Below are 23,143 nucleotides of genomic sequence, written 5' to 3'. Positions count from 1 at the left end.
AGAGGGAAGCAGAAAATTATTAAACAAATAAATAAAAAATAGGTACTCTTCAACTGTGAGTGACGGAATCTAAAACAAAAATCCAGAAAATCACATTGTATGATTAAGTAATTAATTTGCTTTTTATTGCATGACATAAGTATTTGATACATCAGAAAAGCAGAACTTAATAGTTGGTACAGAAACATTTGTTTGCAATTACAGAGATCATATGTTTTCTGTAGTTCTTCACCAGGTTTGCACACACTGCAGCAGAGATTTTGGCCCTCTCCTCCATACAGACCTTCTCCAAATCCTTCAGGTCTCAGGGCTGTCACTGGGCAATACGGGCTTTCAGCTCCCTCCAAAGATTTTCTATTGGGTTCAGGTCTGGAGACTAGCTAGGCCACTCCAGGACCTTGAGATGCTTCTTACGGAGCCACTCCTTAGTTGCCCTGGCTGTGTGTTTCGGTTTGCAGAAAAGCATCCCCAAAGAATGATGTTTCCATCATCCAGATCCAGATGGGCCTGGACATGTGCTGGCTTTAGCAGGGGGACATTGCGTGCGCTGCAGGATTTTAATCCATGACGGCGTAGTGTGTTACTAATGGTTCTTTGAGACTGTGGTCCCAGCTCTCTTCAGGTCATTGACCAGGTCCTGCCGTGTAGTTCTGGGCTGATCGCTCACGTTCCTCATGATCATTGATGCCCCACGAGGTGAGATCTTGAATGCAGCCCCAGACCGTGGGAGATTGACCGTCATCTTGAACTTCTTCCATTTTCTAATAATTGCACCAACAGTTGTTGCCTTCTCAACAAGCTGCTTGCCTATTGTCCTGTAACCCATCCCAGCCTTGTGCAGGTCTACAATTTTATCCCTGATGTCCTTACACAGCTCTCTGGTCTTGGCCATTGTGGAGAGGTTGGAGTCTGTTTGATTGTGTGTGTGGACAGGTATCTTTTATACAGGTAACGAATTCAAGCAGGTGCAGTTAATACAAGTAATGAGTGGAGAACAAGAGGGCTTCATAAAGAAAAACTAACAGGTCTGTGAGAGCCAGAATTCTTACTGGTTGGTAGGTGATCAAATACTTATTTTGTGCAATGAAATTCAAAATAATTATTTAAAAATCATAATGTGATTTCCTGGATTTTTGTTTTAGATTCTGTCTCTCAAGTGTACCTATGATGAAAATGACAGACCTCTACATGCTTTGTATGTAGGAAAACCTGCAAAATCGGCAGTGTATCAAATACTTGTTCTCCCCACTGTAAGTAGTTAAAAAAACTAACAGGGAACAGTGTAAGGAGCAAATTGTAACTGAGAAGTAATGCGTAAACACTAAGAAATGGCACAAAAAAGTATAAACTGTAAAACAAAAAAAACAAAAAAGTCAGTGCAAAAACTAAAGGCAAAAAAAAATTAACAGGAAGAATAAACTGGGCATCTGCAGGGGGCCCAAAACCCTAATGATGAGTAACATTTCAGGCACCGTGACGTCGCCTGGTATGGCGCAGCCGGGGCCCCATCCTGGAGCGAGGGGTGCCTCGACAACCCGATCCCTGGACACGGAAACTAGCTCTAGGGACGTGGAACGTCACCTCGCTGGTGGGGAAGGAGCCTGAGATCGTGCGTGAGGTTGAGAGGTCGGGATCACCTCTACGCACGGCTTGGGCTCTGGAACCACACTCCTTGAGAGAGGATGGACTCTTTACCACTCCAGAGTTTGCTTATAGCTCCCCAGCTCTGCCGCCATGTGTTGGAGTTTACCCCGGTGAACGAGAAGGTCGTTTCCCTGCGCCTACGGGTCGGGGATAGGTCTCTCACTGTTGTTTGTGCCTACGGGCCGAACGGCAGTGCAGAGTACCCGACCTTCTTGGAGTCTCTGGGAGGGTTGCTGGAAAGTGCTCCGACTGGGGACTATATCGTTCTACTGGGGGACTTCAACGCCCACGTGGGCAACGACAGTGACACCTGGAGGGGCGTGATTGGGAGGAACGGCCCCCTGATCTGAACCCAAGCAGTGTTCAGTTATTGGACTTCTGTGCTAGTCACAGTTTGTCCATAACGAACACCATGTTCATACATAAGGGTGTCCATCAGTGCACATGGCACCAGGACACCCTAGGCCGTAGGTCGATGATCGACTTTGTTGTCGTTTCATCTGACCTGCGGCCATATGTCTTGGACACTCGGGTGAAGAGAGGGGCGGAGCTGTTAACTGATCACCACCTGGTGGTGAGTTGGATCCAATGGCGGGGGAGGAAGCTGGACAGTCTCGGCAGACCCAAGCGTACTGTAAGGGTCTGCTGGGAACGTCTGGCAGAGTCTCCTGTCAGAGAGATCTTTAACTTCCACCTCCGGCAGAGCTTCGACTGGATCCCGAGGGAGGCGGGAGATATTGAGTCCGAGTGGACCATGTTCTCCACCGCCATTGTCGAAGCGGCCGCTCAGAGCTGTGGCCGTAAAGTCTCTGGTGCCTGTCGAGGCGGCAATCCCCGAACCCGGTGTTGGACACCGGAAGTAAGGGATGCCGTCAAGCTGAAGGAGGAGTCCTATCAGGCCTGGTTGGCTTGTGGGACTCCTGAGGCAGCTGACGGGTACCGGCAGGCCAAGCGGACTGCAGCCCGGGTGGTTGTGGAGGCAAAAACTCGGGCCTGGGAGGAGTTCGGTGAGGCCATGGAGAAGGACTATCGGCTGGCCTCGAAGAGATTCTGGCAAACCGTCCGGCGCCTCAGGAGAAGGAAACAGTGCTTTTCCAACGCTGTTTACAGTAGAGGTGGGCAGCTGTTGACCTCAACTGGGGATGTCGTCGGGCGGTGGAAGGAGTACTGTGGAAGAATCCTGCCGTCACAACTTCCATTGAGGAAGCAGAGGATGAGGGCTCAGAGGTGGACTCGTCCATCACCCGGGCTGAAGTCACAGAGGTGGTCAAGAAACTCCTCAGTGGCAAGGCACCGGGTGTGGATGAGATCCGCCCTGAGTACCTCAAGTCTCTGGATGTTGTGGGGCTGTCTTGGCTGACACGCCTGTGCAACATCGCGTGGCGGTCAGGGACAGTTCCTCTGGGATGGCAGACCGGGGTGGGGGTCCCTCTTTTTAAGAAGGGGGACCGGAGGGTGTGTTCCAACTATAGGGGGATCACACTTCTCAGCCTCCCCGGGAAAGTCTATGCCAGGGTACTGGAGAGGAGAATACGGCCGATAGTAGAACCTCGGATTCAGGAGAAACAGTGTGGTTTTCGTCCTGGCCGTGGAACACTGGACAAGCTCTATACCCTCTACGGGGTGCTGGAGGGTTCATGGGAGTTTGCCCAACCAGTCCACATGTGTTTTGTGGATTTGGAGAAGGCATTCGACTGTGTCCCTCGCGGCATCCTGTGGAGGGTGCTTCGGGAATATGGGGTCCTGGGTCCTTTGCTAAGGGCCCGTCAAGTCCCTGTACGACCGAAGCAGGAGCTTGGTCCGCATTGCCGGCAGTAAGTCAGACTTGTTCCCAGTGCATGTTGGACCCCGGCAGGGCTGCCCTTTGTCGCCAGTTCTGTTCGTAATTGTTATGGACAGAATTTGTAGGCGCAGCCAGGGGCCGGAGGGTGTCAGGTTTGGGGACCACACGATTTCGTCTCTGCTCTTTGCAGATGTTGTCGTGTTGGCCCCTTCAAACCAGGACCTTCAGCATGCGCTGGGACGGTTTGCAGCCGAGTGTGAAGCGGTGGGGATGAAAATCAGTACCTCCAAATCCGAGGCCATGGTCCTCAGTTGGAAAAGGGTGGCTTGCCCACTTCAGGTTGGTGGAGAGTGCCTGCCTCAAGTGGAGGAGTTTAAGTATCTAGGGGTCTTGTTCACGAGTGAGGGAAGGATGGAACAGAGATTGACAGACAGATCGGTGCAGCTTCTGCAGTAATGCGGTCGATGTATCGGTCTGTCGTGGTGAAGAAAGAGCTGAGCCGCAAGGCGAAGCTCTCGATTTACCGGTCAATCTACGTTCCTACTCTCACCTATGGTCATGAGCTTTGGGTCATGACCGAAAGGACAAGATCCCGGATATAGGCGGCCAAAATGAGCTTTCTCCGCAGGGTGGCTGGGCGACCTGGAAGAAGATGTATGTATGTATGTATGTATGTATGTATCTACAGGGTAACCCCCAAATGATGAAGTGGAAGTAAGTAATTAAGCAAAAGTAAGATGTTGGCAAACAAACAATAGAAAAAGGCAATATGAAACTATCAGTACATTTCCTGAAGAAAGTGTGTGCTTGCTAGCTACCCTACTCATTAAATTTGCTTTGATTGCAAATTCAGAATGCCATTGAGAATTGCCACTTGTACTCTCACAACTATTTATCCCACTTGTACATACATTATACTTGTATATTTCCTGTAAATGTGCGAATTTTCCACTGCACATTTCAAATTGTATTTGCATTACATGCACATCCATACATACCACATACATACATCTCTGGAAAAAATTAAGAAATAACTGAATTTTTCTTTCCTTTCTAAAAAGGGATTGAGGAACAGAACCGTTCAATTTGCAGTTGTCTCTTAATTTGAACTCTTCTGTTCCTTACTCAAAACCTTCCTTTTCGACTTTTTTGGAAAGGAAAAGGTGCAGTGGCCTCTTAATTTTTTCCAGAGCTGTATACAACTTTTTCTGCCTTCCTCTATTTGCACTTCTGGTTAGACGAAAACTGCATTTTGTTGTACTGTACTTTTACTGTTCAATGACAAAGTTGAATCAAATCTAATAGCTGTTTAAAAAGTATCAATGGCTCAAAATAATGTTTACCTATCCAAAGGTTTGGAGTACATTTTTTTAAGGTTCAAAATACATTGCAAAATACACAGCCTAATAGTTAATTAATGCTATTTATTCTAATTAGAACACGTAACATTTATAAACGTTTCATCAAATGACCTGGGGATAGCGTAAATGTGTAAAACAAAGTTGGTTTTGTCTCTGTAGCTCAAACAGTTATAAAGATACAGCCTAGTAGTTAGTTAATTAGCATAAATAAAATCAATAAAAATAATTTGAGGTGGGGATAGCTAAACTGGTGAAACAAAGTTGGTTTTCAGAATGTAGCTCAAATGACTCAAAAGATACAGCCTAATAGTTAATTAACGCTAATTAGCCAATTACTAAAATCATCAAACATTCCATCAAATGAACTGGGGATAGCCTAAACACATACAACAAAGTTGGTTTCGTGTCTGCAGCTGGACTGGGACCAAAAATTCTCCCAAACCACTACAAAGCTGAGTAGTAAGTGCCATGGACAAGTGTACCAGTGCAAGTGGACCAGTGTACTCTCTTGTTCTTGTCTGACTCCCTGGTGATCAGAGGTGGCAGTGGAGTACGGCCTACACAATCTCCATACTCAAGTAGTCAATGTATAATTTACATTTTTTATAAAATGTTGGTATGTATAAAGTATTACAAGTAAGTCAAAATGATGCCAGTGAACAGAAAAGATCACCTCAAACAAGGCAAGAGTGAGAGGGGGAAACAGACAGAAAGGTGAGACAGAGACATGATAACTGGGAGTGGAAGAAGACAAGTTTGATCATAAGAGAGGACAGTACATCACACTGTCCAGATAAACAAGAGACAGAAAGACAGAATGAAAGACCTAACATAGGCCTAACAGTACAAATCAGCCGGTAGATTTATGGTTCCATTTCTAAACATCCTAATCTGCTATGAGCTGGACTTCACCACAGATGTCAGTGACCTCTTCCTCTGCATACACCAGTAAGCAAGCATCAACACCTGCCTCTCCAACCATCTCTACCTACATATACAAAATATATAACAATATACTGTAATTAGTGGCATTGTTTCATAAATCCATAACATAATATAAAAAGGATTTATATATTATGTTATGGACAATCTTTCATGTTGCTTGTGTCTAGATTGGCTTGTCTATTACATGGACAAGCATCCGGGAAAGTGATAAAGTAGGGGACAAAAACATATGACATCCTTACAGGCACAATTTGGATTTAGTAATGAATAAACTATCAAAGTACAGTAACAGAGCCATATTGTAGTACTTAGAAATATATACAGTCATGCTCATAAGTTTGCATACCCTGGCAGAAAATGTGAAATTTTAGCATTTATTTTGAAAACGACTGATCATGCAAAAAACTATTTTATTTAAGGATAGTGATCATATGAAGCCATTAATTATCACATAGTGGTTTGGCACCTTTTTAAATCATAATGATAACAAATCACCCAAATGGCCCTGATAAATCCAATACTGTTCAGGAATTGCTATTAAATCAAGTTTATTTAATGTAGTTATTGTAACAGTAAAAATGTTGTTAACAGTAAAACACAGAAACATTAATTTCAGTATGTTTAAATCCAGTTTAGAATTGTTTTGCAATGCATCGTAATGTAGCTTACTTTCACAACATTATTATTAGACAAAAACGTTTCAGTCACTTGTGACATCAACTCTGATCAACAAAAGAAAAAAACTAGTCTAAAATATTTTGGCTTATATTGCAAGTCAAATTTGTCATTTCCAACCATAATCTCGTAATTTGGCAATGCCCATTTAAAATACATAAATGTTGTCCCATGCCATATTAAACGTTGAAACACGTTTTGCTTGGTCACACGACTTGCTATTTTCCTGGCAACATATCATATAGAACACACAATATCAGGTTATTCAATATGCACCACCGGATATTTTGGCAGTTTATATTTTCATCTCCATGAAAACTACACAACACCACCTGCATTTGACCCTGAAATGCACATGCGCACGCACACACGCAATATTACCAAAATGGTGTGCCATCTGGTGGCAAATAAGCCATTTTTATGTGCTACCTGGTGGCAGAAAATGAGAATTACAGTTTTAAAAAAATAAAATAAAAATGTAACGATTAAGATTGGCTAAAGAGCACACTGGACAGGTAGGCTGTGATTCCATTTGCAATGCCATGCCATACCCTCTGGAAGGCACTTGATTGGTGCCAATTTTCTCCTACAACCGGACAATGACCTCAGGGCTCGACAAAAACGATGGCCCCAGGCCAGTAAAAGTCAATAGGGGACTAATAAAACTAGCAAGTCACTGTCCCTATCAGGCCATTGCAAAACATTCTCGCATTATAAACTCGATATTCTCCAGTTGTTTCATAATCTGGCACACACACAAACAACTACCTTGCAGCTCTATGCGCGCTGTTGGCAAGTAAAGAGTTGAATGGGGATGTAATGTGTGGCTGTCTGGTATTTTCTTTCAATAAAATATTTAAACTCATGCAAGTCACTCAAGTGAAGTAGGCAGCGAAGGATAACTACAAACTCAAACAAATGCAAAAATTTTTACCTCAGTGCAAAAGATAATTTGCCCGTTTCGACTTCAATGGAACTCAGACGCACGTTTTACCTGTCCTTAGTGGTTCCCAGCCAGAGCGGACAAATCGGAACAGCCATGCCAATAGCAAACAGCACCTGCATGACTTATAGCAAATTGCACGACTTATACCTAGTATCTAAGACAGACCTGCTGTTCGCCTTGTTCCCCTGGGGATGAATCAGTTAGTGTTTTCTTTAAAAATCAAATGTTTTGTTGACTATTGTTGTATTCATTTTTATAATTAGAAAAGTGATGAATTTTTTTTTAATGTTTTATATATCCAGAACACATTTCATAAAGAATTAAACATTTTAAGTAACAAAATTATCTTGGAAGGATTGACAGTAATGTTTTTGGGGCCAGTCATTTTCAAAAATGTTAACGCTGAGCCCTGGACCTATAGCACAGTATCAAACTATGCAAGAATAATGTAGGGAAGAGGCAGTCAGCTGATATTCTGTCTATAATGGAGTGGCCAGCAGTCACTGGATCTCAACCTTATTGAGCTGTTGTGGGAGCAGCTTGACTGTATGGTAACTAAGAAGTGCCCATGAAGCCAATCCAACTTGTGGGAGGTGCTTCAGGAAGCATGGTGTGAAACCTCTTCAGATTACCTCAACAAATTTACAGGTAGAATGCCAAGTATGTATAAAATATTTAAAAACATTTAATACTTCTCTTGACATTTCTTGAAAATCATTTCAAATGTTTTAAATATTCTTTGAACACAGAACTACTAGCGCAGAGTTTTTGCTGAATCAAAAAGGGGCTTAGGTGTTGGGCAGGGTAAAGGGCGTGTCAGGAGGCACAGCTAGACGCACAGCGATATGCGACGTTGGCCCCATAACCCCAAAACATTTTATAAAATAGGGGCCTCTAAAATGTATAAAATCTAACAAAAAAAATGTTTGAAAAAAATAATTCTTCAAGGATATGCTTGTTATTTTAAAGCTAATGTCACATGAAGCTGACAGGGTTATTCATAGGTAAACTAGCAATAAATGACTTACTGTAACGTGAACATTTAATAAATACCATATAAAGCCCCATTTAAAGGCTTTATAACTCATAGTAAGAATGTTTACTGTATATGCTCATTGGTCAGGATTATTCCTCTAATCCCTAAATACAAACCGTTCTCAATGCTGTTTCTCTGTTGGTTCAGTCATGGTCTCAAACTCTGGGCCTTTCTGTGGTCCAACTCCTGCGGTTAACTCTGGCTAAAAAATGTTTTTATCAAAGACAAAAAAATAATGTACATTTCAGAGTTAAAAGAAAAGGCCTTTTTCAGGGAATAAGTAATGGGTTAACAACCTATAGCTGTTCAGCAGCAACTGAAGTAAATTAAGCCTTGAAAGTTTATGCTAATGTTTTTACAGGTGTCACAACTTTTGTTGATTTCTTATAAACCCTCTTTAACTGTCAAAACATGGAGTTTGACATCAACTGTCAAAACATGGAGGAAGACTGATGGTCTGGGGCTCTTTTGATGGATCCAGAGTCTGCGACTTGCACAGAGTGGCACACTGAACAAAATCATCAGCATTGTGCAGTGTTGGTAAGAACTTTTCAAACATTATATGATTCCATTGTAGAAAGAATGCTGAGTGTGTTCAGCTCTTACATCTGCAAAAGGTGGCTACTTTGATGAGTAAAAAAGTATGTTAAGACATTATACTGAATCAATATCAGTAGAAACTGGAATAACGGAGGTGTTCTAAAACTTTACACCAGTAATTTATGTTCCTTTAAATTATTTCAGTACTTCCTAGTACACTAAGTATGTATCAAAAAGGTGAAAAAGGTTTTGGTGCAAATGAACCATGAATCAACCAAACAGCACAACCAGTATCCGCTCCTTTGTGCAACAAGGAATAGGAGGAGCACTGCCAGAGCACTACAAAATGACCTCCAGCAGGCTACTGGTGTGCACGTTTCTATCCAAACTGTTTCTGTCCTAAATGGCCTTAATGAGTCACCAAAATAGTAAATTTCCCAACTTTGGATTCCTCAGATGGTCACACCGACGGAGGGCTTGTTTTGATTCATAGCAAACAAAAAAATCTGCTTTAGCAGTATTGTAAAAAAAAAGTGTGTTTAGCTTGTTAACTGCACTACATTTTTCTTTTTTTTTTGCCACTGGCTCGCTGTGGCCAGTGGGTTTCAAACAACAACCTTTTTGCTGTCCAAAACATTTAAAGATAACAGCCAACAAAATACAAACAAAACATACTAACTCATTCCTCTCCAGGGGGAATAAGGCAAATGCCTGGTCCATCTAAGTTACGTGGTATGAGGTTGTTATAAGTCATGCAATCACTAAGTTTTCAAATCTACATTTCAATTCCTGACCAGCACGGTCAAGGGCCCGGAAGAATAATTGTCAGCCACCTGCTTGTAGGTCAAGCAGACCAGGTGCTGTTTGCGATTGGCATGGCTGGTCAGGGACTGTATGCCTTTGACTGCATGAACAAGCCTGTTTCAGAGAGTGTCCATACAAGTAAAAATTACTTTGTAATGATGACAAAGGGCCAGTACAAAGAAGCCAGAATATAAAAAGATTTTAACCAGTCATAACAAGTCTGGAATCCCCTCAATCTTTGCACATGCACATTAGCTCTTAACACTTGTCTTTCGTTCACATAAAAATTTCAGAAGTTACTCAGCAGGCAACTTAAAGTAAAATAGCAGTATACTTAGTGTGTTATTTTGGAACCACATGTTTTAGAACACTAAATAGTAATAAAATAGTTCAGTGAGTTAAAACGGACCCAGATATTTCAACGTTTTGTGTATGTGTAATACATATGTACATAAGCCTGTGCTGTAAAATTCTATTTCTAATCATGTATTATAAGTATACAAAATTATTTTAAAAAAGTTTCAACTTTAACACACTGACATACAATGGGGCAAAAAAGTATTTAGTCAGCCACCAATTGTACAAATTCTCCCACTTAAAAAGATGAGGCCTGTAATTTCCATAGGTACATTTCAACTATGAGAGACAAAATGAGAAAAGGAAATCCAGAAAATTTATTGGTAAATTATGGTGGCAAATAAGTATTTGGTCAATAACAAAAGTTAATCTTAATACTTTGTTATATACCCTTTGTTGCCAATGACAGAGGTCAAACGTTTTCTGTAAGTCTTCACAAGGTTTTCAAACACTGTTGCTGGTATTTTGGCCCAATCCTCCATGCTGATCTCCTCTAGAGCAATGTTGTTTTGGGGCTGTTGCTGGGCAACACAGACTTAACTCCCTCCAAAGATTTTCTATGGGGTTGAGATTTGGACCTTGAGATCTGGACTCCAGGACCTTGAAATGCTTCTTACGAAGCTACTCCATTGCCCGGGCGGTTTGTTTGGAATCTTTGTCATGCTGAAAGACCCAGCCACGTTTCATCTTCAATGCCCTTGCTGATGGAAGGAGGTTTTCACTCAAAATATCACGATACATGGCCCCATTCATTCTTTCCTTTACACGGATCAGACGTCCTGGTCCCTTTGCAAAAAAACAGCCCCAAAGCATGATGTTTCCACCCCCATGCTTCACAGTAGGTATGGTGTTCTTTGGATGCAACTCAGCATTCTTTCTCCGCCAAACACGACGAGTTGAGTTTTTACCAAAAAGTCCTATTTTGGTTTCATCTGACCATATGACATTCTCCCAATCCTCTACAGGACCATCCAAATGCTCTCTAGCAAACCTCAGACGGACCTGGACATGTACTGGCTTAAGCAGGGGGACACGTCTGGCACTGCAGGATTTGAGTCCCTGGCAGCGTAGTGTGTTACTGATGGTAGCCTTTGTTACTTTGGTCCCAGATCTCTGCAGGTCATTCACTAGGTCCCCCCATGTGGTTCTGGGATTTTTGCTCACCGTTCTTGTGATCATTTTGAGCCCATGGGGTGAGATATTGCATGGAGCCCCGGATTGAGGGAGATTATCAGTGGTCTTGTATGTCTTCCATTTTCTTATAATTGCTCCCACAGTTGATTTCTTCACACCAAGCTGCTTACCTATTGCAGATTCAGTCTTCCCAGCCTGGTGCAGGTCTACAATTCTGTTTCTGGTGTCCTTTGACAGCTCTCTGGTCTTGGCCATAGTGGAGTTTGGAGTGTGACTGTTTGAGGTTGTGGACAGGTGTCTTTTATACTGATAAGTTCAAACAGGTGCCATTAATACAGGTAGCGGTTGCCAGCGGTTTAGACATAAATGGCTGTGTGTTGTTATTTTGAGGGGACAGCAAATTGACACTGTTATACAAGCTGTACAATCATTACTTTACATTGTAGCAATGTGTCATTTCGTCAGTGTAGTCACATGAACAGATAAATATTTACAAAAATGTGCAGGGTGTCCTCACCTTTGTGAGATACTGTAATTTGAATAGGGTGATCATGTGACTGGTTAAGAATGTAAGGTCATTCAATTAAAATTATTAATTGTATTAACCACCTTTGACTCTTTGGGTCAAAATTCCCCCACTGACAAGCTCGAGAGGTATGGAACCTATATACATCCATAATTGACTGTATATGACTTGTAATTTTCTGTCATATATACCACACATTAAAAAAGAGCCAATATCAAATTAAACTCAACATTTATTTGAAGTGAATGGGTAAAAGCTATGCACAAACAATAAAAAAAATAAGCAGGCAATATAATGATACCACAAAGGAGAAGGCCTAATGGACTAAAGGCCTTTATAAAAGGGCTGGTTGAGGATTCACATCAGTTTGACATTATATTGCAAAGTTACATAGAAACGATGGATGTCATCTTGATCATGACCTCCTGCAAGCAAATGTCTCATATCATCAAAGTCAGTTGTCCAATCCTTGCTCTTAACCAAAGTGGAGATCCCACACCCTGTTTTCTAACAGCTATGTTGAATATGACTTCTTCCCAGAAAATGGTTGATGAAGTCATATGCTTGAGGACTCCAGTAGTATTCAGTTAACTGAAATGCATGTTTTCAAAAACTACCGACGCAACATGAGCACTACAAGATTTGGAATTGTCATTTGTCCTTGCACAACTATTATCCCACATGTAACATACACTATACGTAATACTTGTACATTTTCTGATCCATTTGCCTCAACTGCACATTTAGTATTGCCATTTGTACTGAATTTGCCTTCATTGCAAATCTACACATTCCACAATTAGCATACACTTATTACATGGAAATACTTGTAAATGTTCTGCCCTCTTCTATTTGCACTTCTGGGTAGATGCTAACTGCATTATTTTGTTCCTTACTTGCATTGTTAAATGACAATAAAGTTGAATCTAACCTAATCTAAAAAGTCACTGCCATGAAGTTAGAAGAGAATGACAGCATGTCGTCAAGGGTCATGACACGGTGCTTTGCACCAGATGATCACTATGTAGTTGTCAACCATGATGAACATGTCCTGGAGCAGACAGGCCTCCTCACAAAGGCCCAACTTATTTCATAGCCCTTATTGCCGTTTTTTAAGAACCTTATTTTGGATTTGCTTTGACTGCTCCTTCGTCCCATGAAGTACATTTTCTTAGGAATCGTGCTAACTATAACCGTGCTTAGGGGTACGGTCAGATGACAGGTGGTATGGTCAGATGACAGGCTGGCAAAAGCCGCCCTCAAGTAGTCCTACCGACGTCCCTGGTAGCAGAGTTAGGGGGGGGGGGAAATTACGGTAGGGTTCTTTTATAGACATATACCTTTTCGTCCTTTGTAAAAGAAAAATTGTGCAGGACAGTGGTGTTGGTATCGGATTATGCAGTTATTATCTACATGCGCGCTGCAGAATCCACAATTAAACCACTTGATGCTATGTACCAATGTGCGTTTATATTTTATCAAATTTGAAAGTTATTGAACTCACCAATTTTTGTTAAAATGACAGGCGGGTTGGGCCTTGTCTGCCAGGTGAAAGCAACATGCTCTCTTGTTTATTTATAAAGCACTTGTTTTCGAATTACCTCCACACATACCTTAAATGTACAGGCCATAAAACCAGATCACACAATGGAGACCAATGCGGTTTCAACACAGCTGAGTAGAGCTAACTTTAGCTTTTGCATATGTTAACTGGAGCAATCTGCAGACCCCAATTAAGTTGGAGACATTGGTGCCCCTCATCCAATTTTAATATTTATTGGAAAGTCACTGATGTTGTTTGTAATAATTTTTGTAAATTGTATTTGTCTTGTCATTTTTAAACTGTATGCAAAGGCATAATTCTATGGGGGGACAGGGGGACAAGTCCCCCACAATATTCAAAGAAGGACAATTTGTCCCCCCCAATATTTGATCATACAGTATGATTATGCGGGCAATATCGATGTGATTGCAAATACGTCTTTCTTTCCAGCTCCGAAAATAAAAAATCCCGGCCGGTCCATTTCCCAAATCCATTCGACTTGCCTTCCACTATACATTAACAAAACCTATTTCTCCTGAAATCCATGTCATGTTTTCCCTATACCTTTAGTAGCTCGTGAGTTAGGAAAAACCAAACAGAAGAAGAGTTAAGAGCGCGAAATCTGACAGACATTTGGCACATATCTATGAATGGTAAATATCCTGTATTTAGCTGACATAATCCCTTAGATAACGACCAGGTGAACTTCACTAGAATTTCGAATTGTAGAATTTGTGAATTTCGACTGTAATACAATACAGCTTGTATGAATGGGAGGGACTATTGACAAGCTAGCCGACAGCTAGCTAACGTTACTGTATATACACGCCAGCATGTAGCCTGGCTTTAAAGCAAACTGGGATAGCGGTCAGTGACAGGCTTGTTGTCAAATGTACTATACATCTGTACCAAACCCAGTTTTGACAGCTAACGTTAGCGTTTTGGCCTACGTTCCTGTTCTCCGAATTGGGTTGCAAGTTATTTTAGAGTCCTGCCATTTGTTCTTTCTTACTTCACCATTTTCATCCCTTTGGAATTGTGTTGCTGTTATATTTCACAATAGTGGCCAAAAATGAACAAGAGAAAGACTGCAGCAGCTGACATCCGTAATTACTTTGGAAAGAATAAGAAAGTAAGTTTCTGGAGATTTTAGGCATTTTTAACAGAGAAGTAATTAATTTAATGTTCTAAGGTACAGGACACCAGACTGAAATTAATAGCTCTTAACTGACATTCATTGTGAGTGAATGTAACGTTATAGGGTAAGATGTGGTAACAAGCTGCCCCTAAGAACAATGTTTAATTGCTGAAACAAAAAAAGCAAAGTTTAGAAGAAAAAGAATGGATCATGGCCATTCTTGTGCGAATTATGAAGGGAAAAAGATGTTTAGATTTTTAGAAAATGTGATTAGTATTGGTATAATATTTAGACCAGTGGATTATTTAAGGCTGTCGTAATTGTGCATTCAAAACAAAGATATAGCTCTACTTATTGCAATGTTTTAAAAATATGAAACAATTACATACATTTATCACAAAATAATTTGGTGGGAATATCTACATAAATTGTCATTAGACAAAGGACAATTTTAATTGTGCATGATCAGTGCCAGCCAGGGAAAGTGTTGTGGGATAAAATTGGTGACATGTTGTGGGAAATAAATGTGAAATAAAGAGGGGGGGACAGTTATCCCCTGGGGGCTCTTACCAAAATATGTTTGTCTGACTGTATTATTTGACCCATCCAGCAGAGCGAGTTTCAGCAAGAGGCAGAGAATCAGACGGATGTGAGTGAGAGTAGGGTGGACGCTGAGGTGAGTGACAAATGGTATACTGTAGATACTTAAGCAAAAATGCACAAGGAGTTGTAGTAAATGGCCAAATATAACATGGCTAAGAGCTATTCTTAGCATGATGCATCATGGAGTGTCTGGATACAGCATTTGGCTCTGGTATATTGGCCATATATCACGAAACCCTGAGACACATCATTGCTGTAATAAACCAGTTTCCATAACAAATAGTGCATTAAAAATAGATAACATATCATACCTGTGGTATACAGTGTCTTATACCACGGGTTTAAATCAGCCAAATAGCACTCAGGATTCAAACCACCTGGTTTATGTTTCAAAATAGCACTTTGGACCTGTTTAGTGCAACTTTTTATGGTTGTCAATGTTAGGTGATCTATTGTGTAGCCTACTGTCTAATAGTACAGTACAGATATCAGATAGTTTTGATGTTACTCATTTTGAATTACAGGTAGTGCAGAGTGACTTCAGTGTAGGTGACAGCAGGCAGGAAGAACAGGTAGCAACAGAAGAGCTTGGAAATACTCCAAATGAGCCAGATGTCCAGACAAGAGTAGATGAGAACAGGCTAGATGAACAGGCATCAGCAGAGGAGCTAGGACATACCTCGAACCAGCGAAATGTCAAGACCATCCCAACACAAGTTCTTGCCGACAAAACTCTGTCTTTCCAGGAGAGGTGATTCCGTGAAAATCCCTGGCTACATTACTGCCCAATGCGCAAGGCGGTTCTGTGCTTTTACTGCTGTAGGGCATTCAGAGGCAAGAAGCCAAAAATTACTACAAAGGCTGACTCTGCATTTATTAATGTTGGATTCAAGAATTGGAGGAAGGCTGTTGAAAAATTGCAGGGCAATGCTTTCAGAGGTCATGAGCAGAATGAAGGAAACCTTAAACAGCTACTTCAGTACAAGGCAGAGGATGATCCCAAGCTGGCCTCCTGGCTTGCCGGGAAACAAAGTCCACTGATCCAAAACGAAATACTTTAGATAATAGGTAACTCTATTATCAAAGAAATAGCACAGGAAGTACAACATTTGCCTGTAGTGCAATATTCTTTGATCATTGATGGGATAGAGCATGAGTGCATATGTATAAGGTATGTAGGTGAAGATTTAGATCCTAGAGAAGAGTTTGTAGGGCTGTATGAAACTAACTCCACAACTGGAGAGAGCATTGCTAAAGTTGCCACTGACGTCATGCTCCGACTGAACTTGCCCATCTCACAGTTGAGAGGGCAGACATACGATGGTGCAGCCAACATGTCCGCTAAGGTACAGGCAGTACAGGCTCTCTTGAGAAGGGAGCAACCTCTGGCTCCATATATCCACTGTGGTCCACACAGCATAAACCTTTTTCAGTGAAATAGCTAAATCTAATAGTGTAAGGTCTACCTCCCTGAAGCCATTATGTCCCACTAGATGGACCGTACGCACACCAGCCATCCAGTCTGTGCTCAGTCAGTACGACAGTGTGCTCACATCACTTGAATAGATGAACTGTAGTGTGAGGGAGACTGCATCCAGGGCTAATGGACTTCATGAGGTGTTCCTCAAAGGAAACACAGTCTTGGGGCTTACGATGGCCGCAGATGTCATGTCAGCCCTAGAAACCCTGAATACCTCCCTTCAGAGTAAACGGCAGACAATCTCTGGTATGATGCTGGCTGTGGAGCATGTCAAAAGACATTTGGAGAACAGAAGAGCATTTCGAAGGATTGTATGTGCAAGCCCAAGACATTGCCTCATCATTAGACCTGGTGCCTATCAAGATGCCCCATATCCGCTGCCCTCCAAAACGATTATCTGGACCAGCTGAGCAACATATTCACCCCTCTGCAGAGTCATTCTACAGAAGCCACTATTTCAACATGCTTGACACAGCTGCTCGGCAGCTTACACAGCGCTTTGATGAGCCGGGTATTCATACACTCGGAAGTTTGGAGAAGGTCCTTATCAGCGGAGAGATGGATGAAATCAAGAGCTACCCAGAGTTGGACCAAGTAGCTCTAAAGGTAAGGTTGCAAATGCATAGGGTCCAAAGAATGTATTATTTGTATAGTACAGACAGTAAATATATGGTCACAGTTATGTTTAGTATAAAAAGTAATACAATTATTTTTATTGATTCATTTTTAATTTCGTCTTGCAGGTGCAGTTGTCAATAATGAAGTCCACCTATCAGTACAGCAACTGTGGGGATGTGGTGGACCTGCTAAAGACCATGGTGCCTGAGGTCAGGAGTCTTTTTAAACAAGTAGAGACACTCCTGAGACTTTTGCTCGTAGTTACTGCTTCTTCATCACAGTCTGAACAAAGTTTCAGTGCTTTGAGAAGGCTACAAACCTGGCTGAGAACCAATATGACGCAAAAAAGGTTGAACCATGTAGCTGTGTGCCATGTGCACAGAGATAGGTTGGACAGAATTGATAGAAAACAAGTCTGCAAAAGCTTAATAGCCATGAGTGACATCCACAAGAATGTGTTTGGATCATTTTAATAAAAGTGTTAAGGGTGGCATGTTACAAAGTATGCACTGGTTCATTTCATATGAATATTTAAATTCAGCTCTGTGACTTAATAGCCTGTATTTAGCGGCTTTACTGATATAGGTTTCATAAACCTTCTTGAAGTTTATTACTTTGTGTTTGATTTATAAAGATGTGTCAAGAATTTAATTGTGATGCACAAATATTCTTCCAATTTCTTTTTTTTTTTTTTTTTAAATACAGCATTTTGAAAATAGGATCTACTGTATGAGCCTACATTGGCCTACAAACTGTTTTTGTTATAATATGTGGCTAGTGGCTTGAGCACTTCAGCGAGTTTATTTTTAAACTGATTTTAAGTTACTTTTGTTTAAATTTGTACAAAATAAAGAGCATTTACCCCTCATTAGTACATAACTGTTTTACTATCATTGCTCAAGACTTAATATTAGAATATTGTCATCCTGTAACAGTCATTTAATCAAAATGTTTATAGCCACTATATGTTTATAGAAGAATATAAGAGAGATCACTGGCCGCTTTGTTGTCAATTCAGGCTTGTAATTGATGCCAATGCTGTAATCATTACAGGGTGAGTATACGTTGGTTTGACGATCAGATGTAATAAAATTCCTTGTTGTGTTATACAATTACAAACATTGGGACTCTGACTTCTTTTATTTTGATTAATAAAATGTGTGCATGCGCCAACACAAAAAGTCCCACAGCTGTCCCCCCAAATGTGTGACTGACAATTTCGCTCTTGACTGTATGTGGCAATATAAGCTTATGCAAGTCAGAGCTGCAAGAGACCTAAATCTCAGTCCATTTCCCCAATAAAAATTGTTAAAATATAAGAATTATCACCCGAGGGACTTCCCAGAGAAAGGTGTATTTAACCCAACACAGCGTCGCAAAAATTTCACACATATGTAACCTTCAGAGAAAAAAAAAGTATGCCCAGTATTAACACAGCAGTTGTAATATGTTTACTATTAACATATCCCAGGCCTATTTGTCCTTAATGACTCACGATCACGTTCAGTGTCAACATATGAGAAGTGCAGTTTACCATCGGAACCTGGCCACTAGGGGGAGTTATGAACAATCGTTGTAAAATAGAGTGGGTTTTGGGAATGGTGGGTGGGAATGTAGCAATCAACTACAGTCCGATGGTTCAGAGTCTGATTCCACTGATGTAAAAATATTTATTTATTGGGAAATGTTGATGTTTAGACAGCAGTTTGTCTTTGTAAACTTATTCTTGAACTTCATATTAACCCCAGTAGAGAGATGCCTAATCTCAATCCTAATTTAACCTGTTAACCGTAAATATTATTTTAACAAAGCATTTTTTTATTTGGAATTAATTACATAAAGGACCAACATAGTAGTGAAATGTTAAAGAGCAACATAACAGCGTAAAGAGCAACATAAAATAGTTCCACAAAAACGTAATTTTTGAGAGGTTTGGATAATTTAACCCGAAAGCATCTGACAACTTAATTGCACAAGGTGGGCTCTAGTCAATTAATTACATGACTGTTGTGTTGATCAGTAGCAAAAGCTCCTGATTGAATCCCTTTAGATTTTTCATGCTGTGGAAACAAAATGTGGAAAACCCCAATCTAAGTTAATAAATTTGAGAGACACAGCATTAATATGAATAAAATAAAAGTTAAGTCTTTCTACAGGGCAGGTTAGTTTGAGGTCTTTCGCCACTGATCCATTGTCATGTTAGTTAATCTGTAATCAACAAGAACACCTTAACCTCAAAAGCAATATTTAAAAGTATTCAGAGGGAATACTGGTTTCACCTTTGTACAGGGAAGACATGGGGTCTGTAAATAAAAAACTGTAGCAAGTTTGTGTGGTAGGACTTAAACCAAAAGCATTTAATATACCTGTCCCGTTCACATCAGAGCTTAGTATTTGTTCCTATGATGTTAGTTAAGACTGATTTTAATCACTCACCAAAATAAACCCCAAAATGCGTCAATAGCTACACGAAATGCCAAAAAATTTGCTATTTTTCATCAATAAAATGCATAACATTTGTCACACAAACAATTAGCTCAAACCATGCTACTAAGAGATAAGGAAAGCCAAATTCCTCAAAATCCACCATCGACTTATTTGGACTTCTCTCTGATGAGTTTAGGTCAAACTGGTGCCCATTCAAATTAGCCAAATCATTCTCTTAAATGAAATGTCATGATTTTGTCATTTGCCTGGAATTTCTGAAGCCTTTAGTACAACACCTGTTGGTGATATCAACCTACTTCATACCACTTAAAAATAAAGATTTTCATGGTATGATAATTAGAACAGTTAGCACAGCTACCCATCGCTACCATTCACTGGTAACTTCATAATATTGAGTTTGACTGGAGACTACAAAATAATTATAATTTGCGACACCAAGATGGGAGTTTGACTTCGGTTATTATTGGAAAAAAGTTAGTGTGCATCGCTATTGCTTGTCTGGCTGGTTGCATTGATTTCAATAGGAAATCATTGCTTTCTTAGCCTAGTCATTCCTGTATGCATGAAAACATCACTATGCTGTAAAGACCTATTCTAACTGTACAGAATCATTTCCACAGAGGTTACCAACAGCATTCAGTCCACATGCAGTGCAAAACAAGGTAGCCTTTTCCCAAGGTCAGAGCTGTACAAAGTTATTTTTCATGTATTGGGCATCCATTAAGATCCTTTTCCTCGTTGGCCTCCCAAAATCATGGCCTCTTAACCCTATCCCCTACTGCCTTCTTGACAGCATCTCCCATTAATCACCTCCCTCTGCTGAGCACTAGCTGTGTCCCAGCAAGATGGCTAGAGTAGTGTCCCCACTTAACACTAGGACCGCCAAATGGCCACAGGAATTTGAGTTTGTAATTAAAATAAAACTGCCATTTTGACATAGTTACATACTACACTGCTCCTTCCATGACTTTTCCTTAATAGGCGTATATTACATTAGAATTCTGCCAACGGAACAAACTCACAAATGAAAACTATTTAGGAGACTATTCATCGGTTTACCCTGTTTTCCAACTTAATCGGACAAAAGCACTTAGCCTTGGTACCCAGGCAGCCCTCTAATGGTACCCAGGTGCTAATTATCCCTCACTGAAAGCATGACATCATTGAATGAATGCATGATACTTCCAGATGAATGATAGTCTTAGCTGAATTTCAATGAACTTACAGGATTTCCATGACAATTCAACAAGTTAAATTAGGCTATTTTTGAAACATAAAACAAGCGATATAGGCTACTTGACAATTCGACTTATGTATCACACATTACCGTTTTTCAATAGGAGATTCAGCTTCTTGTGCAGGCTAATTCATCAAATGTAATTCTAAAATGTAAATTTTAAAAACAGCATTTTAGTTAGTTCCTACAAATGTGTTACACAAAATAGTTATTCAAGAAACAAAAAACCAATGTTTAGAGAAAAATAAAAATATATTTTAATTAAGTGTTCATTTGATCAATATATCAATGTTGCTGGTTAAGGAGACTTATGGTCTGGGGCAATAAGTCTGCAAGTGTGTGACCTGATACTCCGATAACATCTACCAGACTAAATCTGCTAAATGAATGAAAGGTAAAGGTAAAGTGTTTTGAAAATAAGATATACAGCTCCCCCCTACATTTTAGCCCAAGATATGAGTCATTGTTTGTGTCATTTACTGCATGCACTGTTGCTCAATTTCATAAAGGCTGCCTATACTTAAGTAGATAGTATAATCCAAAAATGTATTCAAATGTTACAAACCACTTCATGAGGAAAGGAAATACCTTTCCTTCCAAAACTGGTTATAATTTCACATACTGTGCACAATTCCTAGTTTCAAACATTGTCCAACAAGGGTTAGGCCTATCCTAAGTCTGGGCAATACCTACAGATGTATTTTTAAATTAGCGTGATTTTTGAAAATAGTTAGAATCTCCAATTGCGGTTTCTCACCCACTGGTCAATCAAACATTAGCCAAATAGTTGTGCAGAAAAGTTATGTAACAATTCACAGGAGAGTAAGCCACAAAGTGTAACCATGTCCATAGCAGTGTGGTAGCAATACCAAAATAATTCAAATAATTCAGTCTTTCAGTGAAAAATGAATGTACTCATTTCATGCATTTATATTATGGTCATTTAGCATACTCTTTCCAACGCACCTTATAGGATGCTCCAGGAAAGAAATTGTTTTGATAGCTAAAAGGACATTCATGTTAACAGGCAATATTAACTAGCGACATCTTGTCACTTCTGAATTGCAGTGTAAGAATCACGTATTCAGTCTTCCTCACTTTTGACATTTTGTTGTGGTGAAGAATTAATTAGTTAATATTTATAGCATTATTTATATTAACACCCACACACACACACACTAACACCAAAGCCAGAAATATTTCTTGTACAGATGTGCATATTTACTGAAAATAAAAAGCTGAAATCTCACCTAAATATTCAGATCCTTTGCCATGACACCAAATTCAGCTCAGATGCATCCCTGTCCATTGATCATACTTGAAATGTCTCTAGAACTTGAAGGTCACATGTGGCAACTGGTCTGATTGGCTCCCTCAAACCCCATGATGCTTGCATCCACTGCCCAGAGCAGCATATCAAATTGCCCTCAGACTCAAAATACTGTATTGGCTGCAATTCTATTTTTCAGATTAACATTCAGATTTCACTCACAGAAACTGAAGACGTATTCCGCTTTGTTGCTAGATATTTTTTATCTTCAGTGATTTGACAATTTCCTGTTCTTGAGCAATACAGCAGATTTTCACATGTTGAAAAATGTAAAAGAATGCTGTAGCCAAAACCAAACAGCCCACTCTGGAACTTAGATATGAATGACTTCTGTGGCAAGGGTTTTTCCGCACTGTGTTCACAGCTTAGTCACATCAATCAGGCTAGATGGCTTATGAAGTACCTGTACATTGGGGAGCTTCACAATAGAGAATTGAGACATGCATGAATCAGACAGTGTGGCCATATGACTGACTGACTAAAATAAAACAGACTATCGACTAAACAATTAAAATAGGGCCTGCCCTATTCATTTACCTCCATGTCTTAATCAGTGTTGGAAAACTAAATTAAGGTGAATTTAAGACACAGTATCTTTTTAAAGAAATACAAAATGTCATCAACTAGACACTAGAGGGTAAATGTGTTGTTGTGGACACATGTTCTACACTGGCAAATGTAATCAGGGGAACCATCCTAACCCCCAGTAAAACTTTTTGGACTCTGGAAATATTACTGCTGGCATTACGTTTGGGTGTTAACCTTTGTCCCATTGTGATTATGTGCCTATAAAGCAGCGCTCTCATTAACCCAGTTCGTGGAGAGCTACCCTCTTGTCAGTTTTTCCTGAAACTCCTGTTCTAGTGTGAGTGAGCGTCATTCATAGATTGTCTGGAATTTGAACCAAATGTAATTCCTAGACAGATATTTGGACTTAAATTTCACAAGTCGGATTACCTTAAAGGTTACTTTAAATGTTTGAGGTTAACACCTCA

The 23,143-nt window shown here is 40.3% G+C and overlaps 1 protein-coding gene and 1 long non-coding RNA gene across 3 annotated transcripts in view; one reads left to right on the top strand and one right to left on the bottom strand.

Moving 5' to 3' along the window:
- Nucleotides 1–23,143, bottom strand: part of kcnk5a (potassium channel, subfamily K, member 5a) — a 39,635-nt gene that overhangs the window by 7,029 nt on the left and 9,463 nt on the right. The window lies entirely within an intron of this gene.
- LOC105008914 overlaps nucleotides 13,875–23,143 on the top strand; it is a 10,308-nt gene continuing 1,039 nt past the window's right edge. The window contains exons 1-3 of one of the 2 annotated variants that reach the window (XR_827719.3): nucleotides 13,875–13,947; nucleotides 14,358–14,426; nucleotides 15,043–15,108. This is a non-coding gene — a long non-coding RNA (uncharacterized LOC105008914). Of the gene's footprint in view, nucleotides 13,948–14,357; nucleotides 14,427–15,042; nucleotides 15,249–23,143 lie in introns of those variants that run through there. The other variant, XR_004576845.1, reaches the window with a different exon arrangement.

Source organism: Esox lucius, chromosome 15 (genome assembly GCF_011004845.1).
Source record: "Esox lucius isolate fEsoLuc1 chromosome 15, fEsoLuc1.pri, whole genome shotgun sequence".
Classification (NCBI taxonomy): Eukaryota; Metazoa; Chordata; class Actinopteri; order Esociformes; family Esocidae; genus Esox; species Esox lucius.
The sequence above is the reverse complement of the archived record's forward strand: the minus strand, read 5'-3'. Positions and strand labels throughout refer to the sequence as shown.